Below are 12197 nucleotides of genomic sequence, written 5' to 3'. Positions count from 1 at the left end.
TTGGAAAAACTTTTATAAATCCGTCTCCCGAAAATGTGTTTGTTGTAATTATAAGTGGTTTCTGTTGACATGGTTGACAAGGAAACAGATATTAACAACATATTTGTATATAATTAAAAATATATGCATAAATGCTTAAACACCATAAACCATTTGTAAACGTTTGGTGGTACATACAATTGTATTTTTAGGTGTTCATCTTCGGTAAAAGAGCAAGGAGGAACGTGGTTACATGAACCGGTAAAATCAATTGAAAACTGAAATTTTATTCACTACAAAGGCAAATTGAAAGGTCTATGTATCGTGTGAATCTCTACGAGACTCAAATAAGAAACACAGTGCATGTGTAGTCCTATAATATAAGACTTTGGAGTTTTACATCATTTACATTCAACATTTTTTATCGGATAATTTTTTTTTACTATCAATGTTAAAACGTTGAATGTAAATGATATGAAACTCCGAAGTCTTATATTATAGAACTAAGTGCATGTAATGAATCATAATCGAGATAAAATAGGTTATTTTACAAAATTACAGTCGGGGAGGTTCATTCTTCGTGACCAAATTTTCCTTGGAGAAAATATGCTGTTTGGGTTTTGCCAAGGATTTATATATACATTCTTAGTTTTACTCACTGCTGTATGCCGTACGGTGAACTATATATAGTTGTCTGTTGGTAACTTCTAGGTCATCTAGTCTCTGGTGGGTTTTTGTCTCATTGGCAACTATACCACATCTAATTTTTTTTTTATTCTCTAGTTAAAATTTCCCAAAAACTTTTTTATAAGTATATGTTGACCTTAAGACATTTGTTAATTTTTGATTGATGGGTAGATGTCTGCTACTTTGGATTCATTAGTGTTTGGGATACCAAATATTGGATTTCATGGTAATAGATAAAGCACAAAATTAAATGTTCAACGAAGTACACATTTTCTAAAGAATTATATTTAGACGTTGGCAAACCCACTAAATTAAATATCCACAAGAATACAATTTTTCCTGAACGGAATTTGCTAAAAATATAAGACTCCGCAGTAATGTAGGTCTGGATGGGGTTAAATCAATCTAGAATAATGGCAAAAAAATATGGGGAGCCAAAGTATAAAGAATAACTGCTGTAAATAAAAATTACAATACTGATTACAGAAATGAATGAAGTACAGAATAAAGAAATCATACACTTATTTATAACTAATAAAATAAAATCTAATAGTAAAATGATTTTCAAAAGAATTTAAACTGAATTAACACTTTTTTCAAACATGAGGAAAAATGGTCTACAAATTTAAAGAATACAAAAATTAACATGTTTAAGGAGCCCCCATCCAGACTACAAGAAAGTTTTGGACTTCTTCAATCAGGTCAAATAATAGGACATACTATTACCATCTATGCATTACTGGTATTGTATCATAGCCTTAACTGAACTTTTTTTATAATGTGACTTCGACCCCAGCTGGTGACCTCTATTAACACTGGTATTCACATGTTTTTTTTTCTGTTCCAATGAATGAAGGTGGCTTTACATCAATGGCAAACACTATGCATATTATGGACACCATTTTAATACATGTATGTAAGAAACCTGCTTTAATTTGTAGTAGACCGATCTAGGTTTAACTAGATTTTAAGCATGCTACCTCAAAAAAGAAATAGTTTGCTGAAAGACATTCAACTCTTTTCTTGAATGCTACATGCTTCGTCATGTATACTGAGGAGTAGCAAATGCTAATTTTAAGTTTAGAATAAGAAACTAACTTACAATCACCCTTACTTAAATTTGGTAGGCACATTTTTAGCGGTTGTTTATTGCAACATCATATTTGGTCTCTGGTTGATAGTTATCTCACTGGCAATCATACATCTCCTTAATTTATATTATACAAGACTACAATATCATGAATATAATTACATGTACATGTGATTGAATATATATTGTTGTCTGAATTTTGTTTAATAGCAAACATAGCTGTGATCAATGGTCAAATAAATAAAATGATACTTTGAAGTATTGTTAATAATTATGCTTGACTAGAATAAAATGCCAGTTTGGTTATAAACAGTGCATTTGTAATTAAGATTATCAAATTTATCAGAAATACATGTATCAGTACACATTCAGACTTTAAGCACAGTAAGCAGTCAATTGGCGGTAAACACTGCAACATATCCAGAAAATTCAGGTGTTTTATAATATAAATATTCACTGAATCTATGAAATTTTATTATTCCAAGGCACGATTAAATTCAGATACATGTATGAGCCTGATGATGCACTACAAATATATGCACTAAGACTTTGAATACTTATAATTCCAAATTGCTATTTCAAATGAATAATTATCCAAGGTATTAACAACCATCCAGTTGTATGATCTTTCTAACAAATTATTAGTGTGCTATTTATTCAATGTACTATTTGCTTCTTGTCCAGTTTAATCCCAACATCACTTCATGGTACTGTACAATGCTGTTTGAGCTATTCATTTTTCCAAAAACAATAAATAATATACACAAAATTATGAATTCATCCACAATTGACATCTGTCTATATTTCCTACAAATCATAAGTGCACATTTATCATTTGTAGACTGCTTCATTTTTCTAGCTGGGAATCATCTACAAAAAAACATATATATGATATTAAGAATGGACTTGTTTCTTTAGTTTATATATGTTTTGTGTAACAAATATTGCAAGTACTAGTACTCTAAAAATTATATTCCAAGAAGAAAATCACAATTACAACAACTTTTATTTAGGTAGTAGAAAGCATTCAAGCATGGCCCTAGAACACAGTTATTTCATACTGCATTTCAATTAGACAATAAATGAAAATTAAGTAAAATGCTTCGCTGAGCGCAGCCTGATACGACCGCAGAGTTCGAACCCTGAACAGTTGGGGCAAGTTTGGACACAATATTCAAGCTGGATACTGTCTGAATTTGGATTGTGATCAAATGTTTGACATAATATAGGTTTCTGACACAAAATAAATGTGGTCAATGATCTTAAAATTTGAAATGGGACATTTAATTTACTTAGAATGGTCTGATATCCAAAATTTAACAACATGGTTAGATTCAGCATATACAAAAATCACCAATAATTCAATTTTAGTTGAAATCAAACAAAGTTTAATTTTGGACCCTTGAAACCTTAAGCCACTACAAACTGCTCAGAGTCTGAAAAGACCAGTTTTTGTGCTCGACCAGTAAAGTCGAGCACACATTTTACTCGATTAGTCTCGTCATTGTATCGACAGTACTTAACTGTACTTAATTGTACTCGACTAGGTCTCGACTTTACTTAATTAGTCTGATTCAGTACTTGATGATCTTGGTGTAGTCTGAAATGGTCTCGACCAAGGCTCGACCTGTCTCAACCAGTCTCGACCTGTCTTGACTAGTCTCGACTCAGTCTTAACCAGTCTCGACCTGTCTCGACTAGTCTGGACTTTCAAATTTAGTCTTCACTGGTAAAAATCAGCCCATCTAACTAAATTAAATAAAGATCTTACAAAATTCCACTTTATTTGTTAGTTTGATTCATTGCTGTGAAATGAAAGAATTTAATTAATAGGTAAAAAAAAAAAATGATTAAATTCAGATAGGCATCTTTAATTTTTTTTATAACTTTTTCAAATCAACTTGGATTTTCATCAAACTATACAGCTACCTTGGTAATATATTAATCTTACTGAATCCCAGGTAATAAACATGGATATAGTAGATAAGGAGATGCTGTATGATTGTAAATGAGAAACTATCCACCCGAGACTAAAGGACGAGGATGTTAACAACTATAAGGCACTGTACAATAATCAACAATGACTAGAACCCATGCCGTATTGTGTGGTGAGAATGAAAGGCACAGCATGACACATTCTGAAATTTTCATATGAGAAAACTAATGCCATGAGTTAAATTATGTTCTAATTTATTTGAAAATCAGGAGATGTGGCATGATTGCCAATGAGACAACCATACACCAGAGTTCAAATGGCAAAGATATAAGCAATTACGTTATAAGTCACCGTACGACCTTCAACAATGAAAACCCCCATAATGTATTATACTATATATAGTCAGCTATAAAATGTCCAACATCAAAAATGCGAAACAGTTTAAACATGTTAAATGAGAAAACTAAAGGCCTTTGAGATTATGTTATAATTTAAATCATTCTTTATCTCAAGTGCACTATTCAAAAGATTATAGAGAGATGTGGTATGATCTCCAATGAGACTATCTTCCAGACTGATCATTTAATAGCTAGTCAACAGATTGATGTACAGTTCAACTTCACAGGAAATTCATAAATTTCAAAAACATATAAAGAATTAGGTGTGACGCTAAATTCTTCAATAAACTATACAGCCTTCTCTTCTTCTGTGTATCATTGTGTGTTGTTTTCCCCATATAAATTTAAAAATCATCGAGTATTGAAAACACATAATTTCCTATAGGTTTAGATTAACAAGCAAAATAGGTCAGTGTAGGTAAACAAATTCCTGAAAAGCATTATAGATATATTTTGATTGATTGGTGTTTAACGCCACTTTCAGCACTATTATGACTATTGTCATGATTGTGCTATTTCCTGGAGGTCTGTGTATATTGGTGTAGGAAGTTGGAGAGCCATGAGAGAACCACCAAACCTTTGCTAGTAAAACTGACAATCCTAGACAATTAAGATTGGAATATAATTTAGTAGCATGCTAAATATACAGGTAGATCTATAGTTTAAAGTTGCCACTTTTACATAACAAAGTGATTTTTTTTACATCAAAATAGACGACTACCGAGTTTATGCACTTTCCAGTAAATTTCATATGTCACAATGCTTATGTTAATGTGTCACAGTAGGAACCGATTGTGCGGGGCAGCTGTTCGGTAACTCCTTCTTAAAAAAAACTTGAGATTGGTGTATAAAGATAAAACTTTGATTTCTGATATTGTATAAATAAAATGTTGAAAAAACCATTGAAAGCAAATGGGCCTGGGCCCCGCCTTTTGTGGGAAAAAAATTGGTTGATTATATAGGGAATCACTGAAGCATGACTGGAGCGGGGCCCCCTCTTAGGCAGTCAGTGGACCCCTACCTATAAAAATTTCTGGATCCGCCACTGTGAGCTGCCCAGTGTATCAAAATAATATGAGGATATGTTGGAACCCCCCCTTTTTTGACGATCAATGCTTTTGAATGGGGACATAAGGTTGGAACCCCCTTTATCCTGGGTATGGAACCCCCTTTTAGAAATGGCTGGATCCGCCCCTGCTGTCCATGTTTATTTTGATGTTAAGGCTAAATGTTATACTATTAATGCTTGATATTGATCAGCTGCTCGTTTTAGATTATTTTGTTTTAAATGTCGAAGAACAGGAATTTCAACATGTTCAATGAACAGATGTATTATAACTAAACCCCCTTTCTTGTGAAAGTCGTCGATATAAACAGATAATGATCATTAAACTAGTTCACAAATCAAACAAACACTCTTGTAAAGCAAGGATTTGTATAGCAAATCCTTGTGTAAAGTAAGGAATGTATATCAATCGAAACTGTCAAAATGTTTTCAAAATATATACTTACGTTAATTCAGTCGGACACAGCAAGAAACTACCAAAAGATCAGACAAACGGCGCGAAATCATAGCGTTGATAATTTCGAAAGCTATCGGGATTTTTCATCATCCTAATCTTTACGGAAATCGATTTACGGCTGTACATAGTCTCAGTTTACAGTCATCAATATTTTATATTTGCATAACCATTAAAGAATAATTATTAGAATGTTATTTGGTGATTGATATTTTCATACAAATATTTTAACAGTTATTATCTATGTTATAAATTACCAATTTATGAAAATGAAACGCATGTTAACAAAACCGTGTATATACAGTCCCGTTGCCGATCATGTCTCTTTATATTTATTTATTCAATTTTTTTTTCGCTTTTTTTAAATTTTTTATTTCGATTCCTCTGCTAATCAAAGGGAAGCTATCCTCATATTATTTTGATACACTGAAAAGTACTGTACAACGATTCTATCGATGAACTGAAGTATACTAAAATGTACTTGTCAGTACTAGATTTAACGCTAGGCGTTTTTTTCTTAATTACCTGAACCAGTACTGACTGGTACTTAATCGATCGCAGTAGTTAGTTTACTGAACATGTACTGAACAACTGAAAAAGATCTTGACATTTTTCCTTGTGGTAAATTCAGGCATTTAAGAGTTGTTCAGTGTAAAATGACCGTTTCAGTAGTAAAACCCGTTACTAGTGATCAGACGAGAGTACCCGCTGAATTTAAGCATATCACTAAGCGGAGGAAAAGAAACTAACTTGGCGAATGAAGCGGGAAGAGCTCAGCACCGAATCCCACAGCCTTGCGCTGCAGTGAACTGTGGTGTTTGGGACGTCTATTGGCGCGATGTCCGGGTGCCTAGGTCCTCCTGATCGGGGCCTCTCCCAGAGCGGGTGTCAGGCCTTTACTGGCACCTGGCGTCGTGCCTCAGAGCGTCCTTGGAGTCGGGTTGTTTGAGAATGCAGCCCTAAGCGGGTGGTAAACTCCATCTAAAGCTAAATACCGGCACGAGTCCGATGGCGGACAAGTACCGTGAGGGAAAGTTGAAAAGAACTTTGAAGAGAGAGTTCAAGAGTACGTGAAACCGCTTAGAGGTAAACTGGTGGATCCGCAAAGTCGGCCCGGGGAATTCAACTTGCCGTAGTCGGGCGGCGGACGTTTGGTTATTCAGGGATCCGTAAAGACCCACCAGGCGTTCGGCTGTCGTCGGTGAGTGCACTTTACTCGGGTAGAGCGCCACGACCGGTTTCGAACGGCGGTCACAAGCCGGACGGGAAGGTGACCTGGCGCCCTTGCGGTGCCAGGTGTTATAGCCCGTCTAGTCTCGACTCGTCCCGAGACCGAGGATTTGCCGCGCCTCGACTGCTCTCGGCTCTCTGCGTGCGTTCGACTGGGAAAGCCACTGCTTGCAGTTCTCTCCGACCGCGTGCATGGATCTGTCGGGAAGCAACGGGGTGCCACGGGTCAGTGGCGAATCGGTCGGTCCTCCACCCGACCCGTCTTGAAACACGGACCAAGGAGTCTATCATGTGCGCGAGTCATGGGGTTTTCTTCGAAACCTAAAAGGCACAATGAAAGTGAAGGCCAGCCTCCGGTTGGCCCTAGGTAGGATCCCCGGTCTTCTCAAAGCGGCCGGTGCGCACTACCGGACCGTCCCGTCCACATCGTTGGTGGGGCGGAGCAAGAGCGTACACGTTGGGACCCGAAAGATGGTGAACTATGCCTGAGTTGGACGAAGCCAGAGGAAACTCTGGTGGAGGTCCGTAGCGATTCTGACGTGCAAATCGATCGTCAAACTTGGGTATAGGGGCGAAAGACTAATCGAACCATCTAGTAGCTGGTTCCCTCCGAAGTTTCCCTCAGGATAGCTGGCATCGATCAAATACACAGTTTTATCCGGTAAAGAGAATGACTAGAGGCCTTGGGGACGAAACGACCTCAACCTATTTTCAAACTTTAAATGGGTAAGAAGTCCGACTCGCTTAATTGAAGTCGCGACCTTCGAATGTATGGTGCCAAGTGGGCCACTTTTGGTAAGCAGAACTGACGCTGTGGGATGAACCAAACGTCCGGTTAAGGTGCCAAACACGGACGCTCATCAGATACCATAAAAGGTGTTGGTTGATACAGACAACAGGACGGTGGCCATGGAAGTCGGAATCCGCTAAGGAGTGTTTAACAACTCACCTGCCGAATCAACTAGCCCTGAAAATGGATGGTGCTAGAGCGTCGGACCTATACCGGACCGTCAAGGCAATACGAGCACCCTGGGTACCAAGTTTTGACGAGTAGGAGGGCCGCCGCGGTGCTCGTCGAAGTCTGGGGCGTGAGCCTGGATGGAGCCGCCGCGGGTGCAGATCTTGGTGGTAGTAGCAAATATTCAAACGAGAACTTTGAAGACTGAAGGGGAGAAGGGTTCCATGTGAACAACAGTTGAACATGGGTCAGCCGGTCCTAAGATATAGGGAAACTCCGTTCCGAAGCGGGGCTAATTTATTATATCTACTGACATTGTGATAACTAAAAGCCTGTATTGTATCGAAAGGGAATCGGGTTAATTTTCCCAAACCCGGCATCGGAGTTTGGTCCTCACGGGCCATGTGAGATAACGCAAACGAACTCGGAGACGTCGGCGGAAGTCGCGGGAAGAGTTCTCTTTTCTTCTTAAGGGACAGGCCTCCCTGGAATCGGTTTGCCCGGAGATAGGGACGTCGATCCCGCAAAGCACCGCGGCTCTTGCGGTGTCCGGAGCACTTCCGTCGGCCCTTGAAAATCCGAGGGAGACACGGTGACTTTCGTGCCGGACCGTACCCATATCCGCAACAGGTCTCCAAGGTGCACAGCCTCTAGTCGATAGAACAATGTAGATAAGGGAAGTCGGCAAATTGGATCCGTAACTTCGGGAAAAGGATTGGCTCTAAGGGCTGGGCCGGTCGGGCTGGAGTACGAAGCGTGATTGGGACGGGCACGGGCTGGGCGAGGCCGGCTTCTCTTTCAGGGGGAGTTTAGGTTGAGCTCTGACCGCTGTCTTAACCGTCGCGTGGACTGCCTCAGCTGTGCTGCGGCTCTCGCGGTCGTTAGCTTCGTCCGGCGACTTACAGCCAACTTAGAACTGGTACGGACCAGGGGAATCCGACTGTCTAATTAAAACAAAGCATTGCGATGGCCGTCACCCGGTGTTGACGCAATGTGATTTCTGCCCAGTGCTCTGAATGTCATACCCGATATGTGAGAATCGTACTATCATAGACGAGTGAAGTCTTATACGATAGACAAAAATTGTTTAAACGCATTAAAGAATAGGTTGTGTTCTACAGCCGACTTCTTAACAAAAACACATAAAAGCGAGTACAAAGCATATTCAATAGTTTTGACTTAGATTCAATTTAGATGGCGACATCTGGATTTTCCATGGCCGGGACGGCTCAATCCTGCGTCATCATGGATGGACGAGAGCTTACACTGGGACAACCGTTGCAGGGCTCTGGTGTGGACGAAACTTGCAGCACCACGATCAGGATGATACCATCCATCCTGATCACACATGGGTTCTGTTTCTTAGAAGGAAAAAGAATCGAGTGGAACAAATTGCCAAGCTGGCTTGCCCACGACGACGATCTAGGGACATCAAGTGCAGTTGAGCCAGAGTCGATGCAGCCGCAAAGCTGTGAAAATGAACCCACTAGGGAGGTTCGGATTGAGGATGATAGCACGGCGTTTATCATTATTCCATTTCACAGGAGTACCTGTATAAAATGCAGGGAAATCTTTACACAGGCAAAGGAAATGGCCAAACACTTCGAGACACAACACAGCAACGTGTTCCTGTCTTTCCAATGCGCCGCATGTGGCACAAACCGAAATCGTCTGAGGCAAACAGCCTGCCACTTCCCTAAATGTAGAAAACGATTGAGCAAGAAGGGCGATACAAGCAAGACTGTACACGAAGGGGAGCTACGACCAGCAGATCCTTCAGACGCAGTCGCTTCACTGTCAGCAACTTCTCCGATAGCACCAGAAGACCAGGCTGAAACGGACTCACGCATGAGTTCAGTCGAAGCCGATCCCTCGGTGGCAGAAAGTGTGGAGGCGCAATTCCCCTGCACAATCTGTGAGAGAAACTTCAGGTCGAAAAAAGGCTTAGGCCAACACGAGAGACACGCACATCCGGATCTGAGGAACACCCACCGGATCCAAAATGTGAAACAGGATAAAGAACGGAAACGGGTGAATCGAACAAGAATCGAAGAAGTCGGCTCAAATACTGACAAAAAGTCCAAATCCAAACCAAGAGGAGTCTGGAGTGAGGAAGAAGTCAAAAAGCTCCAAGCGTTAAGCGAAGAGTTGGCAGGTTCCAAAAACATTAACAAGGCGATAGCTTTGCTCCTGCCGGGAAAGACAAACAAACAGGTGTCTGACAAACGTAAAAGTTTGAGAGACGCATGCAAGTCGAAACCGGTAAAGGGTGTTAAGGAACCCGTCGCGACGGCGGTGCCGCCGCCTACCAGTACAAGGGAGCAGCTAACTCCCGAGGTGCTTCTAGAACAGTAAACTGCAGAAGTGTGCGACAAGGGCGCCGAAGAAACGGTAGGAAAGAGCGCACAAATCTCACGATCAGTCTTTAGTGGGGAGGATCCCGGGACTATCCAGTTGGAGTTATTGCGTTTCATAATCGATAAGTGCAAAAAGCCTGAAAAAGAAACATCTGCGCCAAAGACGCAGAACGACCAGCCTATGAGTCGTTCACAGCAGAAAAAGCCGGATGAGTTCAGAAGGATACAATCACTATTCGATAGAAACAGAAAGCAACTGGCTTCGGAGATACTAGATCGAAAGACCGAAGCTGCCAAATGCGCCATCGATCCCAAAATCGTATCTGATACATATCAGGGGCGGTTTGGAGGAGAATCGCAAAAGGTAGATCTTAGTAAATATCCAAAACCAAAACCTGCAAACAACTGGTTGCTATTGAAACCTTTTACGAGAGTGGAGGTGACAAAAGCCGTCAAACGGGCAAAGCGTGACTCGGCAGCTGGACCGGACGGGATCGCACTCGATGATCTAAAGTCCATCGACAAGTCCAATGCTATGCTCACGTACATTTTCAATGTCTGGTTATTCACCCGCCAAGTCCCCAGTAACATAAAAGAGAATCGCAGTATTCTCCTACCAAAGGGCACTGAAGGACTAGACGACATCAATAACTGGAGACCTCTTACGATCTCTAGTGTGATGTTGCGGCTATACACCAATCTACTGGCTTCGAGAGTACTGGGAGCGATCCCAATAAATCCTCGACAAAGAGGATTCATATCAGCACCTGGCTGCAGCGAGAACTCCATGCTCATCCAGCGAGTGATGAAGCACTGTAAGAAGTTCAAGAAAGAGCTATGAGTTGTACTACTTGATCTTGCGAAAGCCTTCGACACGGTCAGCCACGACCATATCAGAGCAGGATTGGAGAGATTCGGGGTTGATGACTGGTTAATAGAAATTGTTTTAGACCTATATACGGAAGCAAGTACGAAATTCCACCTTCAAGGAGGAATCACTAACGATATTCCCATGACACGTGGTGTCAAACAAGGAGAACCGCTAAGTCCACAACTATTTAACATAGCTATGGACCCACTGCTCGAGACAATAGCAGTGGAGCACAACGGGTTCAAGTGGGACAGTAGTGGCTTGCAGTTAGAGTCTCTTTGCTACGCTGACGACAACGCACTCCTAACAGAAGACCCTGCACAGATGCAAGGCAATCTGAACATCGTTGAGGAGTTCTGTCAGGCGACCGGGATGAGGTTGAACGTGAAAAAGTCAGCTGGCTTTGATATCAAGCCGGGGAGCAAGAACAGCTACGTCATTAATGACTTTGAGCCAAAGTGGACGGTAGATCACCAAAAGCTGCCATTGGTAAATCCCAGTGAGGGGAACAAGTATCTTGGCGTCAAGGTATCCTCCTGGACGGGGTGCATCAAAGAAGATCTATTAATCAAACTAGAAACCTGGTGCGAGAGAATAGGTCAGAGCATCCTGAAGCCAAGACAGAAACTTGAGATACTCAAGTCGTACGCTCTAGCACGAGTAGCGTACTATCTTTCACAGGTCGACTACCCACAAACCAAACTCAAAGAAATTGATTGCATGATTAAACGCTTCGTTAAAAAGTGGCTCCACCGTCCAGCGTGCACCACGGATCACCTACTCTACACGAGTACGGCCATGGGAGGCCTAGGCATCCCACGCTTGGCTAAATCGACTCCTTGCAGTCGCATAAACACCAAACGGGCTGTACTCAACTCCAAGGACGAAAACATTACATGTTTCGTCAAGACAACGGGGATAGAGAATGAAATTAAGGACACTGCGGAGAAACTATGTATCCGTATACCTAGTAATCCTAAGCGCCCAGCAACTTGGAGAAAGAGTGAGGAAAAACAATTGGAAGCACAGCCTACGGCTGGCAAGGGCAGATAATGCTTCGAATACAAGTGCTCGAACTCATGGTTACAAGCGGGATCGAAGCATCTCCGGGAAGGAGACTTCATCAGCGCGCTCCAAGTCCGTGCGGACACGTACCCCACAAGAGTCACCC

The 12197-nt window shown here is 41.1% G+C and overlaps 1 pseudogene; it reads left to right on the top strand.

The window, feature by feature from the left end:
• The first annotated feature begins 6291 nt into the window (after window positions 1–6291).
• The window catches only part of LOC127717224 (large subunit ribosomal RNA), a 7932-nt pseudogene continuing 2026 nt past the window's right edge, over window positions 6292–12197 (top strand).

Source organism: Mytilus californianus, unplaced genomic scaffold (genome assembly GCF_021869535.1).
Source record: "Mytilus californianus isolate M0D057914Y unplaced genomic scaffold, xbMytCali1.0.p SCAF_90, whole genome shotgun sequence".
Classification (NCBI taxonomy): Eukaryota; Metazoa; Mollusca; class Bivalvia; order Mytilida; family Mytilidae; genus Mytilus; species Mytilus californianus.
This window is presented reverse-complemented; position numbering and strand designations above follow the sequence as displayed.